The sequence below is a fragment of the Trachypithecus francoisi genome, unplaced genomic scaffold (assembly GCF_009764315.1).
Source record: "Trachypithecus francoisi isolate TF-2019V2 unplaced genomic scaffold, Tfra_2.0 Lachesis_group11, whole genome shotgun sequence".
NCBI classification, from domain to species: Eukaryota; Metazoa; Chordata; class Mammalia; order Primates; family Cercopithecidae; genus Trachypithecus; species Trachypithecus francoisi.
In genome coordinates, this window is record NW_022681456.1 from 43,955,204 (window position 1) to 43,968,289 (window position 13,086).

General features: G+C 41.8%; 1 long non-coding RNA gene across 4 annotated transcripts in view; it reads right to left on the reverse strand.

Annotated features, from left to right (window-relative positions):
* Positions 1 to 13,086, reverse strand: part of LOC117089650 — a 61,983-nt gene that overhangs the window by 31,082 nt on the left and 17,815 nt on the right. Inside the window, exons 4-5 of one of the 4 annotated variants that reach the window (XR_004439688.1) lie at positions 9,713 to 9,775; positions 8,127 to 8,170 (exon numbers count right to left, since the gene is read on the reverse strand). The exons of 1 other annotated variant lie outside the window; for it this stretch is intronic. This is a non-coding gene — a long non-coding RNA (uncharacterized LOC117089650). Of the gene's footprint in view, positions 1 to 8,126; positions 8,171 to 9,712; positions 9,776 to 11,853; positions 12,329 to 13,086 lie in introns of those variants that run through there. 2 more of the 4 variants (XR_004439690.1, XR_004439691.1) reach the window with 2 other exon arrangements.

Below are 13,086 nucleotides of genomic sequence, written 5' to 3' on the forward strand. Positions count from 1 at the left end.
TGGACCTCAGGAGGGAATGGAACCAAAGACTGAAAAGCCATTCAGAATTCAGACAACTTCAGTAAGTGAATTTCTCTATGGACCAACTTCCTCTTTCTCGGTTTACTTAGTGGACAAACAGCACATCAAAATTCCTGAGTTCACCTACTCTCCAGTCCATGTGGAGAATTTCTTAATGCAGACTCCCAAAAACAATATCTGATTAGCTAATCTGGGTCAGGTGTACAAACATTCTTCCTATAAATTTTAGCCTGGAATGTGGAGCCCCCTAGCATAAACATTGCCCTTGGTGATTGAAGTGAGCAGATGCCAATGTTTCTCTCTCTCAGGTCTGATCGAGGTCTCAGCAGGGAAAAGAGAGAGCACACTCCCCTTAGGACAATTATAGGAAGGTTTAATAAAAAGATGACAGAAGTGCAAGAGTGTAGGGAACAGAAATAGGGCAGGGTCTAAGCCAGGCTTTTACCACCCATCGGCCCAACCAGAAAAGGAGAAGGAACAGTCATCAGAACCCAAAGGCTCAGAGAAGTTGTGAAATTCCTATGTGAACTGCAGCTGCCCAAGATAACTCTCCAGGAAGGGAGCCTAGAAAATAAATTCCCTCATGCCACCCACCTCCTGCTCTAGGATCGCCTACAAGAAAGTCACCCATTGACCAAACCAGAAAGTGAGAAGTGAGAAAGACCCTTGATGAGGTAGCCTCTACAGGCCTGCCTGCCAGGGAGAAGACTGAGGGAGAAAGGTGCAGAGTGCATCATTCGGGATGGATCTTTTCACATTATTCCGTAACAGCAAAGGAAATAACTCCTCTAGGCAGGTTTAAATGGCTCTATTTTGAAAACATACGGTGAGTTTACAGCATCACACCTATCATCAGGCTCCAACAACCTTAATCCCCACTTCAGTCAAAATAGGCTATTGACCATTCTACTTACTCTAACCTCCCACTTTTTGCCCCCCACGCCGCTGCCCTACCTTACTTACCCATCCAAGACCAAATTTAGATCCCACCTACTCCCTAAGACCTTCCATCAAACAGTCTCTCCCTCTGCTAATTTCTTTATGCTTTGTGCACCTTGCAGCACCGTTTTCCAAGTTGTGTTGTATAATAGTTTTTGTCCAAGTTCATGTTCACTCATCTCTGCATCCCTGTGGAGACTTACACAGACCATTGCCCATAGAAGACACTCAAGAATGTTTGCTAAGCAGTTGTTGAAGGAAGTATGAAGAGTTTGGCAAATCTCTTTTTTCCTAAGGCAGTGTTCTTTCTTTTAAGATTGCTTAATAGATACTTTAAGTTTGAAACCTGGAAATGAACACTACTCAACAAGTCAGAACATTTGTGAAATGATTGATGTTTACCTCACAACTCTGGTACTGCTCAGCCGTTGCTCCTGGGTTACTTTTGAAGAACTTTTATTTATATTTTGACTACTTCTGAGAAAGGGTTGATATTGACTAGTATAAAAATGAATCACTCTTGCATCTCTTATAAAGAGATAAGACTAAATGAAAATTATTAAAACTCATATGGATGGCATCTTGAGATTGTGTTAACTTAAAAATCAAATCACATAAAATAAAATTGAAGGTGACTAATAGTATACATACGGTATTTCATTTTACAACTTTTGACCTTATTCTAAGGATTCTCTGGGGATCTAGAAAACTGCTCAATTTTCCAAATGTAACATTAGAAACAGAAAATGATCCAACTTTTCCAGTCTCATAATCACAAGATCACTGTCAAGACTTTTGTCTTTATATTTAGAGGCCCTCCCATGGATGTATGATTACTATTGAGACCCACATCATTAACATAGAGGTGGTGAGCCCTTTTCCTTGTTCGACCTGCCATCTTTCCATCCTGTTGCTCTTTAAACTTCTATGGTTGATTCTCTGTACTCCTCTTTGCTGCCATACTCAGTCAAACACCACGTCACATTTCTCCTGTCTGCTTACAAATTATTGAATTCTTCTTGACACCAAGGTTCTTTCACAAAGTTGTGAGTACTTAATAAGAAAACATGAGGAAATCAACGAGGAGTTCAACGATGAGGATAAAAATACCTGGAACGGTTTGTGAGAAGGATTAAACAAGGTAATGTGTGCAAAGCATAGAGGCACATGGTAAGCACATGATAAATATTGGGTTTGTAGTTCTACAAATAATGAGAAGAGTAGCTTCTCTCCTTTCTCTTTCCCTTCGCTTTGTCTTTGGAGGCCAAACATAAAACAGGCACGGCACACAGTAAGCACTGGGCTCACTTAACATCACCTCTCTGTCTCCCTACTTCTGGGCAGGACTTGCTTGGTTGGTGAATAAGCAGGTTTGAGAAGGAACAGCCTTAGGCTCATTAGCTCATATTCTTTTGCATCACCACTGATAGCATCTTTAAAAAAAGCAGTTCCCACCTCCCACATATCCCCACAAAAACACTTAGTTGTTTCATTGACAGATTTCATCTCTGTTGACTTCTAAATTCTTGACCTTTTAAGGTCAACCTTATGCTACAGTTCTAAACTCTGCCTAGGCAGCCTTCATGACAGGTAAATAGCACTTTAACATCCAAAGCGAGAGAACTTAGCTAGGGAAACAGCCCCTGTGGCCTTGCTAACTGTCTTTGTGGAAAAATGCCAAACTACTACAGAAAAGCCATATCCTGAATTCCCAGCTTCGAATATATTTCTCTCTTATTTTTGAATTATTCAATCCCCTTCAAGTATACCACTGACCATATCTTTCCTCTTCCCAAGCCCTACAATCCTGGAGTGAATTGTAATAATAACAGTTAATACCACCAATTACACCATGACAAGCTCTTGGCATCATACACTGTCCCATTTGGCCCTCATATTAACTCTATGATGTAGGTACTGATGTAGGTACTGACATTATTTCTGTTTCACAGGTGAGCTACTGAGGTTTGGGGAAGTTAATTGCCCACAGTTAAGGTGAACATAAACACATTTCTGAATCCAAAACCAGTACTTTAAAAAAAATTTTAGGCCAGGCGTGGTGGCTCATGCCTGTAATCCCAGCACTTTGGGAGGCCGAGGCAGGCGGATCACCTGAGGTCGGGAGTTCAAGACCAGCCTGACCAACATGGAAAAACCCTGTCTCCACTAAAAAAAAAAAATTAGCCGGGCATGGTGGCATATGCTTGTAATCCCAGCTACTCGGGAGGCTGAGGCAGGAGAATCGCTTGAACCCAGGAGGCAGAGGTTGCAGTGAGCTGAGATCGGGCCATTGCACTCTAGTCTCGGTGACAGAGTGAAACTCCATCTCAAAAAAGAAAAAATTAAATTTTATTTATTTTTTGGTGCAGGTGTTCCTTGCAAACAAATCCAGTGCTTTTTCTCTGTACCTCACAGTCCCAGGGAGCTTCCCCACTCTAATCTTCAATCTCACCAGTGCAGTTTTGATAATGTTTTTGGCTATATTCAACTAAATACCCTGCTTCTGTCTTTTGCCTAGGCTCATATGCAGTTCAGCTCAGTGTTATGCTGAGTCTATAACAGATACAGATACAGAGAATTCTGCCTTTAATTTCCTAAAACTTAACTTTCTTCACCCAAGTAGGGGTGCTTGTCTATTTGGATAGTAAATCCAGGCCTTACTTCCTTTTTGCACAAAATTAGTGAACACATAGCCAAGCACTGGGCATAAGGCATTAATCTTTTGTTTCTCTTAACTGCTGACTCCCTGAAAAGACCACAAAAATAATCTGTTGGTCAATCAAAGCCAAGTCTTGACAGACTCTAAGTTGTATCTCAGAAGAAGGACTTCAAAGGTAGATATTCATAAGGTTTAGGGAGTCTGGTTTAGGGTGGGATTTTCCATGTGGGGACTTGACTTTGACCAGGCCAAGTTTATGATTTAAGATTGGTAAACCCAGCAAGGCATAGGTTTTGAAGGGACTCTTGAGTTAACAGCTCTTTGATAAGCAATCCGGGTTGGCCAGTTGAACAGTCTGTTGTTCAAATAAATGAATTTTCAGAATGTTCTTAAAACAAATATTTTGCAACTTTATCTTCTTGGACAAGAATTTCCCAAAATACTGAAGTTATATTAATGTAGCCAGTCCTATTTCATGTGATTGCAAGCAGTTTTTGTTCAGTCTTCATGTCCCTTATCTGTAAATGGATATTATTATAATGACTCATAGAGTCATTATGAGATTTAATGAGTTAATAGAGGCAAAGCACTTAGGAGAGTGATTAGCCCACAGAAAGTGCTATGTATGTATTTATTATCATCTTTACAACATAGTACATTTAATAAGCCTTGTCCTAGCCAAACTAAGAGGGTCTATAAATCTGCATGGGCTTTTTGGGAGGATTTTTCTATGATAAAGTTATATTCATAGCAATGTCTTATGAACTGAATTATGTCCTTTTCAAACGCGTATGTTGAAGCCCTAACCCCCAATGTGACTGTATTTGGAGATAGGGCCTTTATGGAGATAAGGTTAAATGAGATCTTATCCTGGCTAACATGGTGAAATTCCGTCTCTACTAAAAAAATACAAAAAACTAGCCGGGCGAGGTGGCAGGTGCCTGTAGTCCCAGCTACTCGGGAGGCTGAGGCAGGAGAATGGCGTGAACCCTGGAGGCGGAGCTTGCAGTGAGCTGAGATCCGGCCACTGCGCTCCCGCCTGGGCGACAGAGCGAGACTCCGTCTCAAAAAAAAAAAAAAAAAAAAAAATGAGATCTTAAGGGTGGGACCCTAATCCAATAGGACTGGTGTCCTTATAAGAAGAGGAAATGACACCAGACAGTTCTTTTCTCTCTCCATGTGCATGTTGAGGAAAGGACAATAAGAACATAGTGAGAAGGCAGCTGTCTGCAAACCGACAAGAGAGCCCTCACCAGAAACTGAATTTTCCAGCACTTTGATTTTGGACTTCCAGTCCCCAGAACTGTGAGAAAATAAATTTTTATGGTTTAAGCCACCTAGTCTGTGGTATTTTATGGCAGCCCTAGGAGACTAATAAGAACATGATAGCTATCTGACAGCTCCACATTGCCTTGCTTTTTAAAAGCCATTCTAAATAAATAAAATTTATAAATTTTGCATTCGTTCCCCTCAATTTTCTCTTTCCTGAACTCCAGATATATGTTTCCTGTTGAAAATGAAACTCAGTTCCCCCAAAGTGGAATTTCTCACCTCTCTCTTCTAAACATGTTCTCCCAGTGCTCACCTTGGCATTACAGGAACTGCTCTAACACAGGACTGAAGGCAGAGTACTCTCTGATTCCTTCTCCCATCCTCCCATCCAGGCTATTGTTCATTATCTCATTCATTCAACAAATATTAGTACCAGGTGCTGTGCCCAGTATAAAGAATAAAATGATGAGTAAAACAGATGTTAGTCCTTCCTTCACAGAGCACACAGTCCGCTGGCAGAAATGGACGTTAATCAAATGAAAAGTTGCAATTGCTACAAGTGCTGCTGGGGAAATAGTGACATAGACACAGCTACACCATGGGGACTGAGACAGTCTCTGCACCCACATACCTTAACTCAGGAATAAGAACTAAGACCGCTTATATCAACATGACTTCACTCTTTGTTCCAGTAACTCTTGCCCAGGGAGGCAAGGCTATATACCAGTAAGTATGTTTATTGTTTGCTTTAGGAACTCCTAAAATCAATTTATCTGAACTTTAGCTGCTCAAACAGCCAATTTCTCAGTACAATACGTCACTTAACTTGTAAACTGCTTGCTCATCGAACAACTGTTTATTTATCAAGATTTGTCTCAAGACTCTTACCTCACTCTCCACCATTTCTAAATTATTATATAAAATACTTTGCCCAGTTTCAATCAGATTTCCTTAAACTACTTGAGTCTAGGCCTCAAAATCCTGCAGATATCAGCAGGGTTTTCTCCCTTCTGAAACATTTGTAAGTTTTACTTGATCAACAGCATATTTTGGTGGTTTCTAGGAGAGTCTATGGTCAGTAATCATGGTAAACTGATGGTAACCAGCAGCTATGCAATCAAAGTACAGGGATAGGGGTAGGTAGAAAGGGGCCTGATCTAAAATGAGAGTAGGGGCCAGGCTCAGTGGCTCACGCCTGTAATCTCAGCAATTTGGAAGACTGAGGCAGGAGGATCACTTGAGTTCAGGAGTTTGAGACCAGCTGGCCAACATGGTGAAACCCCGTCTCTACTAAAAATACAAAAATTAGTCAAGCATGGTGACGGGCGCCTGTAATTCCAGCTACTCAGGAGACTGAGGCGGGAGAATTGCTTGAACCTGGGAGGCAGAGGTTGCAGTGAGCCGAGATCATGTCACTGCACTTCAGCCTGGGCAACAGTGCAAGACTCCATCTCAAAACTAAAATAAAATGAGAGTAGGGAAAGAAGACTCAGAAAAGACTCTGGAGGAAATGATGGGGGCTGAGAGCTCAATGTTTAGGAAGAAACAACGAGATGAAGAGTGGAGGAAGAGGCGTGTTCTAGGCAAACGCCTTGAGTTGAGGGAGAACTGTATTCTTTGGAATGGAAAGAAGGCTATTATGGCTGGAGCAGAGAGAATATAGTGAAGGGCAGGAGGAAATGAAGCTAGGTCTTAAGCAGGAGCCAGCATGATTGTAAGGACCTTGTAGGATATGTTGAGGATTTGAGCTTTTATTCCTGAAAGTAGCCGGAAACCACTGGAGTGTTTAAAGCAAAAGAGTAAAAGGATCTGGTCAGGAGCAGTGGTTCACACCTGTAATCCCAATACTTCGGGAAGCTGAGGCAAGAAGATTACTTGAGCCCAGGAGTTCCAGACAAGTCTAGGCAACATAGTGAGACCTTGTCTCTTCAAAAATGTAAAAATTAACTGAGCTTGGGGACATGCACTCATAGAATTTTAAACAAAATTCTTTTAAAGAAGACAGCCTGGGAAACATGGTGAAACCCCATTTCTAAAAATAAAAATAAAAATTAGCTGGGTGTGGTGACATGTGTCTGTAGTCCCAGCTACTTGAGAGCTAAGGTGGGAGGACTTCTGGAGCCTGGGAGGTCTAGGCTACAGTGAACCATGATCATGCCACTGCACCACATCCTGGGTGACAGAGTGAGACCCTTTCTTAAAAAAAAAAAAAGTAGTAAGATCTGATGTGACACCTTTGGGAGACAGTTAAGAGCTGCTGTAGAACTCTAGAAAAAAGACTAAAATGAATATGACCCCCATATGGTAATTCAAATGCATCCTGTTTATGATTCCTCCTCCCAGTTTAGGCTTTCATCATAGCCTCTTCACCTAGTCCATGATCACCCAGTTCTACCACGTAACTACCTCTCTGATCTCAGTATCCAGCTTTGTGAAACAAGTGTAAGTAATAACACCTATGTGGTCCATTTCATTCAACAAACATTTTTAGTAACTCTCATATGCCTAGCACAGTGCTTAGTCCCAGAAATTTAGTCATGAGCAAGACAAACACATACCCTGTCCTCTAAAACCACAAGCTCATGTAAAATAATGTACGTGAAAGCTCTTTGAAAACTTTATAAGACTGTATTAGCACTCTTGATTGCAAGTGACAGGGACATCAATCAAACAGCAAAAGCAAAGGGGAATTTATTAGCTCATGTGCCTAAAAAGTCTAGGAGTATCCTGGCTTGGGTGTCTTTGGATCTAGGTAATGACAAGCGAGATCCACACTTTTTCCTATCTCTTAGGCTATTCCACATGATCAACAAGATGACCATCAGCAGTGCAATCTTTGTAGAAAGAATATAGTCATGCATCACTTAATGATGGGGACACATTCTGAGACACGCATCAGTAGGTGATTTCATTGTCATGCAAACATCATAGATGTGTATATAGTATAGCCTATTGCTCCTGGGCTGCAAACTTGTACAGCATGTTACTGTGCTGAATACAGTAGGCAATTGTAACACAATGGTATTTTTGTGTCCAAACATATCTACACATAGAAAAGATAGAGTAAAAATATGATGATATAATCAGATATGGGACCACTGTCATATATGCAGTCTATCATTGACTCAAGTGTGGTTATGCAGCACATGACTGTACATCTTTCCCAAGAGCTCCTAGAGAAAAATTCAGGGCAGGATTTTGGTTGGCCTCATTTCCTTGAGGCAGTGAGAACCCATCTTGATGTAGAATTCTGGCCAGGCCTGGATCATGTGTCCACTCCTGGAGAAGGGAATTGGAAGAGTCAATCCTCCCGAACCATATACAGTGAACAGTATTTCTATGGGATGGTGCGGGGGAAGACCGCTCTCCAGTGAAAGGTTTGCTGGGAAGAAACAAATACAACAACATATGCCCACAACAAAGATGCCATAAACAAATATTAGGCTTTATAATTGGGACCAAAATATCTGATATAATTAGGACCAAGGCTATCTTTGTGAAATCTTTTATAGGTCTCAAGATAAATACCAGGCAGAAAGAAAGAAGGAATAATAAGGGAAAAATTAAAATGGAATATTTGCTAGAGGAGATGTAGGATGAGTCAAGCATGTGATTTTCAAGATAAAGACCTGACAATGTTTTCATTCTTAGGAAAGTAGAGTTGAAAACACTGGAGAGAAAGAAAAAAATCAAGGAAAAGCAGGTCAAGGAAAAGAAAGAATAAAGAACATAGGAAGAGGATTTTAGTCTTGAGGAGGGACATTCTATCTTTTGACACAGGAAGGAAAAGGGTTTGATGGATACGGATGTACTATATTTAAAGTACATCAATTGTTAAACAGAGTTTATTTTCACTTTGAAACACCTGTTTTATAGAAATGGTCTTAGCATTGTTTTATAGTGTAACTGCAGTATTTTCTTCTTGGTGTTACATGAAATAATGTTGTTTCTTAAAATCAATAGTCTCAGAGTTGATGAAATTTGGTAACTATGTAAGCAATCTAAAGGCTTTCATGCTGACAGGTTTTCTGAGCAAGGAGAGTAGGGGATGATGTGAGACAATTTGCTGATGGGGATGGGGTTGGGATTCGGATTAGGTCAGCACAGTCCCTGCTCTGGTGTGACGCTCAGCTCCACCAGTCACTGGTGGGATCTATAGTCAAGTTGCTTCACCTCTCTAAGTTTCATTTTTCTCATCTATAAAATAACAGTACTTAACCTATATGTTTGAGGTGAAGATTAAATAAGATAAATACGTGGGAAAAACAACTTAGCATATTGCCTGAACCATAGAAAATGTGAGCAAAGGTTGCTGCTTTTGCTGTTCTTATTTTTGGTTTAAGTGAGATGTGAATACTTGGAACAACTGCCAAGCAAATGAGAGAGGGAGCTGAGAACAATAGAAGGTGAACCCATTTGGGAGATGAAACAATAGACTACAGTGTCACAGTTGGCGCAGTGGCATGTGTTCCTCCAACAGCGTTGGGCTGATCAGGCAATCAGGTGTAGGTACGTCAATGGCAGGTTGTACCATCAGATGTTTGGCCGAGTAAGTACAGCAACATGCTAGCCATACCTCTGTTGCTGGGCCTTTGATCTTCCACTCTCTTGCCAGGAACACTGTTTCCCTGTAGTCACATGGCTCACTCACCCCCTTACCTCCTGCAGATGCCCCTCAAATGTCACTTCTATAGGGATGCCTCCCTGGCCACCCCACCTAAAGTAGCTCTCTCTACCTCAGTCTGCTTGATACTTTCATGAGTGAACCATGGCCCCTAACATTAGGGTATATTTTAATTTGTCTATGTATTTATTGCATACCTTTCTGGCAAGTAAGGTGGCAGTGACTTAGCTTGGTTCAATGATCTATCATCAGTGCCTCGTCTAGAACAGACACACAAATGATTGGTAAATCAATACATGGAGAAATGAAAATAAAGGGTGAGAGGGCAATTCAGGTAATCATTCAAAGTGGAGGCTTCAATGGGATTTTATTCTGAGCAATGAGAAGCCACGCAGGATTTTAGGTAGAGTTACATGATTGGAATTTTGTTTTAAACAACAAAAATATAATTGTCTCCATTTTATAACTAAGAAAACGGAAGTTCAGAGGGTGAAGCTATTGATTCAAAAATCACAAAGCAAGCCAGGCATAGTGGCTTGTGCTTGTAATCCCAGAACTTTAGGAAGCCAAGCTTGAGCTCAGGAGTTAGAGACCGGCCTGTACAACATAATGAGACAGCATCTCTACTAACCGTCTCTACTGCCAATTAAAAAAAAAAAATTAGCTGGGCATGGTGGCACATGCCTCTAGTCCCTGCTACTTGGGAGGCTGAGGTGGGAGGATCGTTTGAGCCACAGAGGTCAAGGCTCCGCGGCTACAGTGAACAATTATGTCGCCACTGTATTCCAGCCTGGGTAACTGAGGGAGACCCTGTTTCAAAAAAAGAGAAAACCAGAATCACAAAGCAAGTGGCCATGCTGGAATTGAAACTCAAGCAGCCTAAACTCATGCTCTTAGCCAACACACCCTGTCTCTCCATAAGATATATGCAGCACCTTAAATGCCAGGGCACCTCAAATGCCAAGAAAGCAACATGCCATCTCTGTGTGGAACCTATGCATGCCCAGCCAACAACACAAGCTATGTTCTATAGAAATTTTTTGTGAGCGTGTCTTTCTAGCCTAAAGAAACCCACCGCCGTTACCACTCCCTTCAACTCCAGTGTAATATAAATGAGTAAGAAGGGTATCATGAAGTATATCAGCCTTAGCCCCCAAGTCTAGAGGAATTCTTCCTTGAAATATCAGCCCCTGCCCCTCACACCCCTTGTGAAGGGAACTTCCCTATCCCTATCCCCTGATCTGTTGTGGTCGGTTTTGTTCCTTGTGATCCCAGCTACAGTCATGATGAACCCCAAGGGCAACCATTCCATTGGTTAGGCAGTGACGTATTACAATAGGTTCAGTAAGATTCTGCAACCCCCAGGAACTAGAAAATACTAAGAGATCTGCCTCTTAGTAGTGTTAACAGGAGCAAACATATAGGCAGAAAAGGCTGGTGAGTAGAGAGAGGAAAATGCAGCTAATAGCCAAGTGTGGCAGTGTTGGTCTAAGCTGGTGTTTCTTGGGTTCCTGAGCAGTTTCCAGAAGAAATGCACCTGTATTCTTACAATACTCCTGCTCTTTCTGAGGTAACTTGGAAACCTGACCAAGCCAAGCTAAAGCAAGTTCCCAGGTCATTCTGATATTTTCTTTTGTGTGTGTGTTTTTTTTTTTCTTTTGAGACAGAGTCTTGCTCTGTCACTCAGGCTGGAGTATGGTCAGCTCACTGCAAACTCCGCCTCCTGGGTTCAAGTTATTCTCATGCCTCAGCCTCTTGAGTAGCTGGGATTATAGGTGTGGGTCACCACACTCAGCTAATTTTTTTATTTTTAGTAGAGACGGGGTTTTGCCATGTTGGCCAGACTGGTCTCAAACTTCTGGCCTCAAGCGATCCTCCCGCCTTGACTTCCCAAAGTGCTGGGATTATAGGTGTGAGCCACTGCACCCAGCCAACTCTGATATGTTCAAAGCGTGCCTCCGTCTGCTCCTCATGGTGGCTCACCAGTCTACCTGCCTCTACTATCTGCTATCCCTGTGACCATCCCCTCTGTGAGTGCTGGAAAGCCAGTCCCCTGTCTGAAGTCAAGTCCAATTTTCCTGACTTACATTGATGGGATTCCAACTGATGCCTCTCCCTTTTCTGATATGGGATACCATATTCTAACCATGAAAAGCATCTCACCAAGACCCTCTTTTTTTCTACCCAGGTGTCTTCCTCTTATTTTTACCACAAGTGCTAACCCAGTCTGGAACTAAGGATCCTAAAAATAATCCCAGCAAGTCAAAGCCACCTCCTAATATCCAATTCAATTTGATAAGCTCAAAATAAGCACCTATTACGTGCTAAGAGCTGGGAACAACTGTGCTCAAGGGAGGTAATTTTTGAGGAAGCCTCAACCTAGCCATAAATAAATAAATAAATCCACAGACTTGTAGTCTTACTTTAGTCTTGGAGTCACAATTCTGTTGTGTACAGAGAGTCCTGTTCCGAAAAACATGGAAAAGTAATGGTTTCTCTTTCCTGTGAGCTTAAGAACCTGAAGTTGATAATTTGCTGGCCTACCAAACTCATGGAACATAATGCAGGAAAAGCTGATTAAAACGAAAGTATGTCTTCTTGTCTCATGGACTGAATACTTCCATTAAGGTTTGAATGTCCTCTTTGTTCCTTTAAATGATGGCATCTGGCCAAGTCATTAACTTTCTGATAGCCTGTCCTCTTCCTTAGCAATCTGATCCACATCTACACTGGGTGACTCAAATTTCATGGCTGCTTTCATGGGAGTTGGGAATGAACAAACATGTGGAGTGTTAAATCTGAAAGGACATTGCCTAAGACAAATATAAGAGAAAAACTGAATAAAACAATGCTTTTTTGCCTGTTTTATATACAGTATCTATGCAATCTTTTAGTTTTTCTAGTCTTATTTAAAAAAATTAACAGGCTGGGTGTGGTGGCTCACACTTGTAATCCCAGAACTTTGGGAGGCCGAGGTGGGTGAATCACCTGAGGTCAGGAGTTTGAGACCAGCCTGGTCAACATGGTGAAACCCCACCTCTACTAAAAATACAAGAATTAGCTGGGCCTGGTGGTGTGCCCCTGTAATCTCAGCTACTTGGGAGGCTGAGGCAGGAGAATTGCTTGAACCCAGGAGGCAGACGTTGCAGTGAGCCAAGATCTTGCCACTGCATTCCAGCCCAGTGACAGAACAAGACTCCATCTCAAAACAAAAAACAAAAAACAAAAAAAACTCAGCAAAATTGACCTTATCTGTATGTTTATTTCTATAATTTGGGGGTGTTGTGCAGAACAGGGTCTTGCTCTGTTACCTGGGCTAGAGTGCAGCAGTGCAGTCATCGTTCACTCTAGCCGTGACCTCTTAGGCTCAAGCAATCCTCCTTCCTCAACCTGCTTGCCACCACACCAGCTAATTTTTTATTGCCAGTATACATGTGGTCTTGCTACGTAGCCCAGGCTGGTCTTGAACCCCTGGCCTCAAGCAATCCTCCCGCATCAGCCTCCCAAAGTGCTGGGATTACAGGCATGAGCCACCACACCAGGCCAGTTCTATACATTTTGACATGTGTAT